The sequence below is a fragment of the Euprymna scolopes genome, chromosome 4 (assembly GCF_053919585.1).
Source record: "Euprymna scolopes isolate OS-2025 chromosome 4, ASM5391958v1, whole genome shotgun sequence".
Lineage (NCBI taxonomy): Eukaryota > Metazoa > Mollusca > Cephalopoda > Sepiida > Sepiolidae > Euprymna > Euprymna scolopes.
Window position 1 is genome coordinate 12,815,801 of NC_136485.1, and position 12,163 is coordinate 12,827,963.

Consider the following 12,163-nt stretch of genomic DNA (forward strand, 5'->3'; position numbering starts at 1 on the left):
AACAATTATTTAGTCGAATACAAAGAAGACAAGTGCGAATACTTTTTTACAAAAAAACAAGTACCTAGGACATATCATTGATAAAGATGCGGACAGGGCGGCTGCCATTAGAGAAATGCATGCACCGGGAAACACAGCAGAATTACCAAGCTTTTAAGGCTTGGACAAATTATTACCAAATTATTCCTAAATCGCACCTCTAAATTAATTACTAAAGAAGGTTAAGGCTTGGGAGTGGACAACGGATTTTCAGACATCATTCCAAGAAATAAAAAAAATCCTTACTTCAAAACTGTTCTTAGTTCATTTTAACCCAAAGTAATATTAATGTGGCGTTGGCGCCTGCATGTTACATAGAATGCCAGATGGTTCAAAACAACGAATAGCTTTCGAGCCCCGAACTCTGCTTCCAGCAGAGAAAAATTATTCTCATATGGAGGAAGAAGGACTAGGAATTATTTTTGTAGGTTCGAAATTCCATAGGTTCCTGTACGGAAGACGTTTTTATCTACAAACCCACCATAAGCGTTGATATCCATTTTTGAACCAAAAAAGGGACTTCCCACATTCATGCCGAATCGACAATTAAAATAGGGAATTATTCTTTTAAATTATAATTTTACAATAACATTTTTCTACTCAAAACAACTGACACATGCAGACAGTCTGGCGAGGAATAAACTGGATGATAAGCCTGATGAGAAGTTTCGTTTAATAGACAGCTATGGACCAAGACATCACCCATACATTGAATACGTGCCAAGGCACCACCAATAACACATACACCTTGGTCTAAAACTGAACAAACATGGTCGAGGATCCACATTGACTACGCGAGACCAGTAGAGGATGTTTATTCCTTTATAGTAGTAGACAGCTACTCGAAATTGGCAGAGGTCTTGAGATCCAAAAAACTGACCCCGACATTTGGGGTTGTGGATTGTCTGGTCAGCGACAACGCTACGCAGTTCACCTCATCAGAGTTCAGAGAATTCTGCGAGACGTATCAAGTTAAGGATATTACGATCCTCCAGTACTACCCCCAGGAGTAAGGGTCAGGCTGAACGATCCCTCGACTTGCTAAACAGGGCATTCAAAAAGGCGTGCGGCACAACGAAAGAAAAGGCCGCCCAGCAATTTCTGCAGGTCTATAGGATAATTAAAAATCGGACCAAACCAGATGGCCGACTGAAATCATGTTTTGGCTGAGAGTAAAATCAGTATTTGATAAACTGCTGGCCGAAAATATAATACAATACAGAACATCTACAATGTCACCGAAATAGTTTAATAACTGTTCCTTTTGGGAACAGGGCACGATCTTATGAAGAGTCGACCATGTTATATACATTATTCCGGGCCCAAAAGTCGAACATAGGAGGCACCTAAAAAAAATAAGGAAACACTTAAAATAATTACTAAACAACCACAAGGACATATATCTTAAACATAAAAAACAAATAAGTCAATAAATAAGAACCCAAAAACTAAATACATTGAATACGTGCCAAGACACCACCAATAACACATAAAACTTGGCCTTAAACTGAACTAACATGGTCGAGGATCCACATTGACTACGCAAGACCAGTAGAGGAGTTTTATTACTTTATAGTTGTGGACAGCTACTCGAAATCGGCAGAGGTCTTGAGATCCAAAAAACTGACCCCGACAAATAAATAAATAACAAAAAAAAATAAACAATCATCAGTAGGATGTCTCAAACAGTAAGAAGAGAACAATGAAATTAACTCGTAGAAAAAATATGATTATAAAAGTATATTAGATCAAAGAAATAAAACTAGTTGTAGACTAACAGTATTCTAACATCTCCCAATTGTCAACGGCTTGATCGCATAAAACGACCATTTCCCCACACCCCTACTAAGAAAACAAATAAGACTAAAAACAAATTAACGATTAGAAAATAACATAACAAAAGATATAAACGAGAGATAAATGAATAAATAAACAAACAAACTAATAAATAAAAATACACTTGTAACAAAGAAATTAACATAAAATACGGAAAACCGTGAAAACAACCCGGGGATGTGGATAAAATTTTTATCAGGGAAAATAGATCACCATCACACACACACACACACACACACACACACACACACACACATACACACACACACACACACACACATATATATATATATATAGTCTTAATTGTAGTATTCCGAATTTTACTGGGTTAATTCAGTTATCGTTTATATGCCAAAGTTTTTGTTAAACAATATATGTATATGCATATAAATGTATGTATATATATATATATATATACATATATATATATATGTGTGTATATTATAATGAAATAAATTATAGTATAGCAAGTAATATGGTTAAACTTAAGCACAGAAAAGTAAACGACTAGTTGTTAAATCTGGAAAAGAAAAGGACAGGATATTCTAGTAAAAAATACAATAATAAATATGAATAATAAAGTTTAAAAAAATGAACGTTTGAGTCTCCCGTAAACCATAAAGCTAATTTTGGGTCTAAGCAATTGAAATTTTACATAAATAGTATTAGGATATGCAACAACATTTTTAATTAGTTTTGGACGAATATTCGGCTGCCTAGAGATCAAAGTTAGAAGGGTTGACCTTCGCAGTCTCAAACTATTCCGCCAATGTTTAGTCTAAACACCAGAAGCTACCGGGACATAAATAAAACTTTTAATGTGTGTATATATATATATATATATATATATATATATATATATATATATATATATATATATATATAAGGTAAAATTAAAAGCCAAGAACAATGCGAGATTTTTTTTTTTTTATAGAGTAAAATTAAATGCAAACAAAAGAAATAAATTTCTTTTTTTTTGTTGTTTGTTTTTTCTTTTTCACACAAATTTTAACTCTAAACAACAGTAATTTTTTTTTTCTGTTGTATTCAATGGTGTTATAAATCTCAATATATTTCAGACTTATTAGTCCATTTTCAAGAGAAGACAGCGGAAGAGTGTTCAAAATTGGAAAAGTAGCCGCAGAGTTTGCCACGTGATACCGCGAAATATAGAACTTTTCCAATTTTGAACACTCTTCCGCTGTCTTCTCTTGAAAATGGACTAATAAGTCTGAAATATATTGAGATTTATAACACCATTGAATACAACAGAAAAAAAAATTACTGTTGTTTAGAGTTAAAATTTGTGTGAAAAAGAAAAAACAAACAACAACAAAAAAAAAGAAATTTATTTCTTTTGTTTGCATTTAATTTTACTCTATATATAAAAAAAATCTCGCATTGTTCTTGGCTTTTAATTTTACCTTATAATTTTCTTCAACAATGCTTCAAGCAAACTACAACCTACTTATATATATATATATATATATATATATACAACACACACACACACACACACATATATATATAAATATATATATATATATATATTTATGATGAAAATAATGGAAATAGAATTATGATGAATTTGAGAAATAAAAGGGAACATTATGTGTTCATCAACTTTTCGTCTTTATTTCGAGACTTCCTCTAAATAAACCGCGCCGGAGACTTCTTGAATCTGCGCTTATCGCAATTTCAAGCACAATTAAATAACGTGCAGCTTTCTCGAAGAAAGCGCCGTTAATAAGAAACTTTTATTAAAAGAACATAATTTAACTGTAGACAGAGGTTAACCTTCTCACACCATTCAAACACGACCTGTCATAATTAATACATATAATCTCAATCAATAAATTACGTAACAAAAAAAAGACTCATTTCATTTCTGTTACACACCTATTTTTGAATTTCATCCAGTAAGAATATAAACTGCGTTCATATCTTTTAAAATTACATTAACTGCTATATGACATCACTAAAATGTCCCTCTCTTAAACAGCGCAACCCCCCGTCTCTCTCTTCTGAATTTCCAAAGTCTTTATCCGTTTTTTTCTGAAATAGAACAGCGTCACACTTTGCACGGAAAAATTTTCAAATATTTTGTACTGTTTTCTTTTTGTTTCTTAATCTTGTTCATTCAGAGGAAGTCTCGAAATAAAGACGAAACGTTGATGAAGACATAATACGGTGTGTTCCTTTTTATCTCTCTCTCGCTCTCTCTCTCTCTGTCTATATATATATATATATATATGTATTTAATAATGTGATTTATAATTTAAAATTCAAATTAGAATTAAATATCTGTTTCATAAAAAGGAACACAACAAAGTCAATAATTTGTACGATCGTTTCAAAAACGATGTTTTATTACGATGGACATTAAGTCATAGACAATAATTTTGACATATAGTTTTTTTAAACAAAGTCTCCTCATCAGCAAAACTATTGGGTGTTGTTTATATATATATATGAAAGACACCATAAAAAAACTAGCATATATATATATATATATATATATATATATATATATATATATATATGGTTGGTGTTATTTGAGAAGGAACCCAAGAATTAATAAAATAGTAATCAACGTTTCGTCCCTATTTCAGGGGACGTCATCAGGATTTCGTAGGAAAAATGTAGAAGAAAGAGATTACAGCCGACATGCGAGTGAAAAAGGCAAAAAAAAAACATCCTTATGTCCTTCCCATTCTGGCAGAATCTATAAATGTGCGCATGGAAAAGTTCGATTATTCCATGCATATATATATATATATATATATATATATATATATATATATATATATATATATATATATATATATATATATATATATACATTAAAACGGCATTTATATACATATGTACATGCACATTTGCTGAACGGATTTATTTATTTATGTATTTTGTTGACATTATATGAGGAGGGATAATCAAGGGTATATAGACTGATTAACCAGGATCTTTTTTTTCATATTTTACTCTCTAGTCATTATATTTCCTATAAAAGGACCTAAATTGTAGAAACCCTTTCTTTGCGAGATGGTGCTAGTATTTTAAATAAGTGTTGCTTGTAGAAGTCTTCATGTAGCTCTATCTACAATGAGTATGATGACTTTCCACGATCCAAATTAAACGAGCAATCATGTTCAACACAATGACAGAAAAGTGAATTTAAGGAATTACCATTCTTTATGTCTATTTTATGTTCATTAAATTACGTTGTGTTTCGCCTATATACGTTTGATGGCAGTTATTACAAGTGTGATGTCGGTCTTGGGAGTGAGGTTTGGGGGGTTCTTAGCAGTTTTTAATGTTTGTTTTATTGTTGAAAAAGTTTGTATCGTATATATGCCAAGCCTATTGAGAGGGTCGCAAATTTTCGTATTATTAGTATGCGTAGGCATGGAGAGATATCTGTTTAGTAGGGACGTATCTGATGTTTTATATTTCTGTTTATTTACATAAGAATATATTTCCGTTGCTTTTTTTCTTCGCGTTAGAAATTAAATACATCAGATATTAAAATGTCTTTAAAACGTTCATGATATGTTGAATTTCATGATCAAGATATTGGGGAATGCATATTCTAAAGGCACGCAAGAAAAGACCAATGATCATGCCAGTTTTTATTCTATGATTGTGGCGCGAGTAGTAGTGAATATAATCGTTTTTATGTGTAGTTTTTCTATGTACTATGAAACTCAGATATTTTTCTGATCTGATGATAAGTATATCTAGAAAATCTAGGGAGTTATCTTGTTCGGATACGTGTGTACATTTTATGGATGGTTCAAATGAATTTAATTTATTTTGGAGTTGTTCCATTTGTGCGTTAAGAAGAAGAAAAATCAGAATATCGTCTATGCATCAAAAGTATGTGGAGTTATAAGGTAATCTGAATTTCAAATACTAGCACCATCACGTAGAGAAAAGGTTTCTACAATTTAGCCCCTATTATAGGTAATATAATAATCAGAGAGCAAAATATGACTACAGATCCTTGGTATCCTTTACCGTCTCTTCACATATAATTTCAACAAAATAAACAGGATCCAAAAATAAATAAATAAATAAACAATCGTTTCAGTAAATGTGCACGCGCATATGTATATGAATAATGAGTATATACATATGTATATATACATATAAATAGGTATACATATATATATATTTATATATATATGCATTGAATATAATAATGCAAATGTCAACTCTTTTAACTTTGAGCTATTGGCAGACAATTTTATTGACCAAAAACTGATTAAATAGCTGGCTGCAAGTTTGAATACTTTTTTTGTAAAATTCAAAATTTTTATACTTAAAATTGGCTGAATCGTTTTCCAGAGACCGCAAAGGTCAACTCTTTTTAACTTTGACCCATTGTCAGCCAAATTTTCCGCCAAAAAAGCATTAAAATTCATTGCCTATAGCTGAATACTCTTTATGCAAAGTTTTAAATGTTAAACAAAAAATTAGCTGAGTAATTTGGTAGGGACCGCAGTCGTCGATTTTTTTGTTTACCTTTGACCCTTAATTTTTACTCCTTAACATTTATCATTTTAATCTCAAATAAATTTTAAAGTTTGATCCATGTCGAAGTAACGTACATCTAAAATTTATATTGCATGGACAGAAAACTGACGGAGGGATTTGGTAGAGTGTTTAAAGATCAAATCATTGAATGTTTGCCCCTTGACAGTAAATTTAGTGACTGAAAATCGATTAAAAAAGATTTTTCCAAGCGTCAATACTCCTTATGTCAAATCTCGAGTCTGTACACTGAAAATTGACAGAGCAGTTCGGTAGAGAAATGTATACACCAAGACAATTTACAATGTATTTATATATATATATATATATATATATATATATATATATATATATATATATATATATATATATATATATATATATATATGTAGTAGTATTTCAGAATGGGAAATTTCTGTTGGTATGCAAATTATGCTAAAATTAAACGTCAGTGTTGTTCAACATTATATAACATACATACATATATATATATATATATATATGTTATAAATATGTATATATGTATGTATGTTATATATATGTATATACAAACACACCCACACACACACACACACATATATATATATACATATATATAAGTTTCAAAAACCAAGATCAGTTTATTTTACACGCACGCATATATATAAGAGTGTGTATGTGTGTGTGTGAATGTGTGTGTTTTATGTGGGTGTGTGTGGGAATGTGAGTGTGCACGTCTTTGGCAATGGAATGAATAGATTTTAGCAATAATTATGTCAGAATATATTTATCATTATTTTTGTTGAGAAAAACACATGAAAAAAGAAAATCGTAGCAATTCAAGAGAAACTTTGAAAAAAAAATCCTCTCCTTACAATGTATGCCCTGTTCTTATTTAGAAGTAAGTATATATATATATATATATATATATATATATATATATATATATATATATATATATATATATATATATATATATATATATATATATATATTCCTCGTTTTAAGGCTATGTGGACCCAAATATCTCAATGGCACGCTTGTTGAAAAAAACAGTGCGGGTCAGCGTGACGACGTAGTGTATATATATATATATATATATATATATATATATATATATATATATATATATATATATATATATATATGATAAATTTATCATGTGTATATATATGTGTATATATATATATATATATATATATATATATATACATATATATGGTAAATTACGTCGTCAGGCTTACTCACACTGTTTTTTTCAACAAGCGTGTCATTGAGATATTTGGGTCCACATAGCTGTAAAATAAGGAATATATATATATATATATATATATATATGTATATATATATATATGCATATATATAAGCATTTCCCTCTTCTGTATATATATATATATATTTATATATATATATATATATATATATATATATATACGGAAGAAGAAAAAGGGTTATATATATATATATGTGTGTATGCATACATATAAATATATATGCATACACACACATATATACATGTGTATATATAATTATATATATACATGTATACATATAATTATATATATATGTGTGCGTGTGTGCATAAATGAGAGATAAAAATAAACGGGCACAAATAAAGGCAGAGAGATTGGTGAATAGATAGATAGACAAATGGACAGACATAAAGAGAGATAGATGCATAGACACATAGATATGTAAACAGATTGATATAGTATTGTAAATGATTGCTCATGACATGAATATAATAATTCGAAAAAATATGTCTAATACGCTTCCATACGGATTTATAGCGATAAACTGCGTGAGCCTGAAAGCGTGGTCCTGAAAGCGATGTGTTTGGATTTCATTTAAATTTTCGATAGATCCGCTATGGGCAGCATGCGGCACGTAAGGAAAAGTATGCTGTTATCAATGGGCGCCAATGTCTTGTGGGTTTGTTTTGCTAGACAGTTTGTAAGGGATATTTTGTTAATGCTAAAGAAATGCAGCAAGTTAATCGGCGTGTGTTGAATTACTAACACCAAAACGAGAGTAATGTAAACCTAGAGCGATGTGGATCGTGTGCGTGCATGACAGACCGTTCGACTTCTTTCGGGTTTGAAATTATAATTTGAACTCTACCCAAGTGGAGGATACTATGTGTTCTCGTGCTAGGCCAGATATAGGACCTGCTTCATGTATACAATATATTATATCCTGATAGAAAAAATGTTAATAAGGAACAACCACACCTACACACACATATACACACATAAATCAGTCTCTCTCTCTCTCTCTCTCTCTCTCTCTCTCTCTCTTTTCTATAATATAATTTTCTATAATATAAAGCTGAACGTCTGTGTGTGTGTCTGGTCATGAATAGGCTCCTATATGCCTGACTATTATAGAAAACTGATCACATATAATGATAGAAGATGTATCGAGACACAGGGATGGGTATGTTTTATCTGGCATAATGGTGATTCATTAAAATGGTGGGGTCTGCGTATGCGCCTGGTCCACAAAGTATGGAGATAAAAAATTGAAAAATTGAAAAAAAAAGTTCACAAGTGTTTTTGATATAGATGTGCATAATAATACTTTGATAAGTTTGTTTTAACTTAAATAGGGGTGGTATAATACAATTGTGGGGGATGCATTCACGCCTGGTCTCCATAGAATGGAAATAGGCACACACTTTAATAAAGACGTTTCTTATCTATCTGCGTATGTATACTTTGATAATTATGTTTCAGTTTGAAGAAATATGGTACAAAAAATTATTGGGTATTCGTTCGCGCCTAACCTCCCTAGAATGGAAATATGTCACAAAGTTTATCAAGGTTTTTTAATATAGATCCACAGAATATTGTGATAAGTGTTTCAGTGTGAACAAGTATGGTATAATAGTTTTGATACCCCCAAATTCGAAGCTGTCTCTTTACAACCCTTCCTTTACATAATCTTTCATACTTTCATGAAGCAGAGCCCATTTTCTGTAGGCTGTTTTTGAACCCAGTCAACGACGGGTATTTTTGCTAGTATATATATATATATATATATATATATATATATATATATATATATATATAAAGAAAGAGAGAGAAGCACAGACAGACAGAGACAGATGCAGGAAAAATAAGTAGGATAGAGAGAGGGAGAATTATAGGAAAGAAAAAGACAATATTAGGATTCATGAAAGTGCACTAAAATTGGGATTATGAATATGTATGAACATCTACCGATTCCATACGTTTAACCAAAACACTAGAAACGAAACACGCATGTTCAATAATGGAACATGTGGCAGGCTGATCTGCACATGTAAAGTATATATATATATATATATATATATATATATATATATATATATATATATATATATATATATATATATATATATGAAGAAATTATTACAGATTGCTCAGTTACGTTATTAAGCGTATAATACACACACACGTATATATATATATGTATATATATATATATATATATATATATATATATATATATATATATATATATAATATATTATTTTTCTTCTTCTTCTTATTATTATTATTATTAAAAACAGAATTATAAATATTGAGTGTTAATTAGTAATATATATATATACATATGTTTATATATACATATATATATATACATATATATATATATATATATATATATATATATATATATATATATATATATATATATACTGAAAACGTCCGAAAAGTCACTGAAATTTTTATTTTTGTTTTAATTTGTGTATTTATTTTTTAGTGCTTTTTTTGGGCACCTTGTACTTGCCAATCAAATAGTCACAACTTCGGATTTAACATAGTTGATCACTTATTCCAAATAACATTGATGTTGCATTCCTACCTTAGTGTTTGATTTTAGCTTGTCTCAGAAACATCCAGTATAGACGACAGAACAAGATATAGTCTGTATAGTATTATAGATAATATACAGTTGTGTATCTATAGCTCAATGTGCATATACGTACACACACACGCACACACGCACACGCACACGCACACACACACACAAACATATATATATACATTAATTTCATATTTTTCATAGAGTATATTTGTTTTGTTTTTTAAGTCGGTTTCTATTCAACCCATAGTTGGGACCCTTACAGATACTACCAGTCCGGGTCAGAGTGGACCTGGGAGCAATGGCAATTAAAGGGTGGCTTCATACTCCCAAAGCCCGCAAGCCATGGCCTTACCATCGTATATAGTTTAAGGTCATATCCAAGAACTAGTGTGAGGCAGAGAGATAGAGAATTATTGAGATAAGAAGAGAGAGCAATATTAAAATAAAGATAAAAATGATAGTTATGTACAAAATGTTCTAGATAATTATATAGATCAGTATATAATTATATAGATCAGTATATAATTATATAGATCAGTATATAATTATATAGATCAGTATATAATTATTTAATCTGCAATAAAAAAATATAGTTTACTGCTCGTAATTTATATTTGATCTTCTCATATTTTTTCTTGACATGTCAGTAGTTTTCCCAAAGTTTATACACTGTAGAGTGTAAATCCTTATTTCACTTCCGACAGTATGTTTGAGCTTATTTATTTCTCTCGATAAACTGTCTCTTAATTACCACTCATTCGTCATTTTCTGATAATAACAACATGTAATATTAACAGTAAAAAGTTTTTTTTTCGAAACTTACCTTTCACAAATGCCGAAAATCGATGTGTGATCACACGAGGAACATCCAGGTTATTCTTTTATCGGTTGGAACGCCCAGGGATCAATGAGAATGTATTCATGCGAAAAATAATAACTTTCTTACATATCGAAGAATAATTTTAATAAATAAAAATATGCCAAGTGAGCCGTTTTTTTTTTAATATGCTTCTAGGAAAATATTTTTACAAAATACGTAATCTATTTATTTGAGTCAGTTTAATGAAGTATAAAAGTTGTCTTAACTTTTTCAGTCTCATCAAATAGAGCCAAATTTTTTCATCACATGATTATATTTAACGCTAATTTTAAACTACAGACATTTCACATGGTTAATTAATTAAAAGTGCGTATCATTTGATAACGTCATTTATTTGTTAGTCCGGTTTTTTTATGTTTTCTGCCAGCGGGAGATTTAAATCTATATACTTTATAACTGAAAGTTGTGAACTAAGTCCAGCCATGCAACTATTGCTACGATTATATACAAACAGTGACCGTATATATCCTGATGCTCGCTAGAGTCAAACGCGTATGTTTTTTTATCTATTTTTTCTTCTGTTCTCTTCTTTTTTATCTTATTATGTCTCAAATCTCCGTGTTTCGACGAGGCTTCTTATTCAGCTCTGGTGGTAATTGTTACCTCAACGCTGGAAGTTTTACTCGCAGCTTCTCTTAGCAGTTGCAGTAGCAGGTGCGTGGGAGAGAGATAGAGAGATAGAGAGGGGAGCGCGTTGTGAGGAAAATAAAAATCGTGATTTTGCAGGCGAAGATACGGAATTTAACAACACACAGTATGTGAAAGAAGAAGAGAAGAAAACAAGAAGAAAGTGAGTAAGAGGAGGAGGAGGAAGATGGGGATGCAGGTCTGGTGTTCAACAGTCAGCTGCTGTATTATAAGACAGACCTTATTGTTTATTGATGTGTTCGATGTTACCCCCGACTAAGGATGAAGGCGAGAGTGATGATATTGATGGTGACTGTCAACGGACAGCTTGTCTATCGATCAACCTATTGAATATGAACAACATTTTTCTATTACTTTTGTGGTTGCCGTGGGTCTTATTGTTATTGAGTACAG

At 30.6% G+C, this 12,163-nt stretch overlaps 1 protein-coding gene across 1 annotated transcript in view; it reads right to left on the reverse strand.

The window, feature by feature from the left end:
* Positions 1-11,759, reverse strand: part of LOC145266278 (uncharacterized) — a 949,382-nt gene extending 937,623 nt beyond the window's left edge. The window contains exon 1 of the mRNA XM_080121826.1: positions 11,066-11,759. The gene's annotated coding sequence lies outside the window, so the exon portion shown is untranslated. The remainder of the gene's footprint in view (positions 1-11,065) is intronic.
* Between the last annotated feature and the right edge of the window lie 404 nt (positions 11,760-12,163).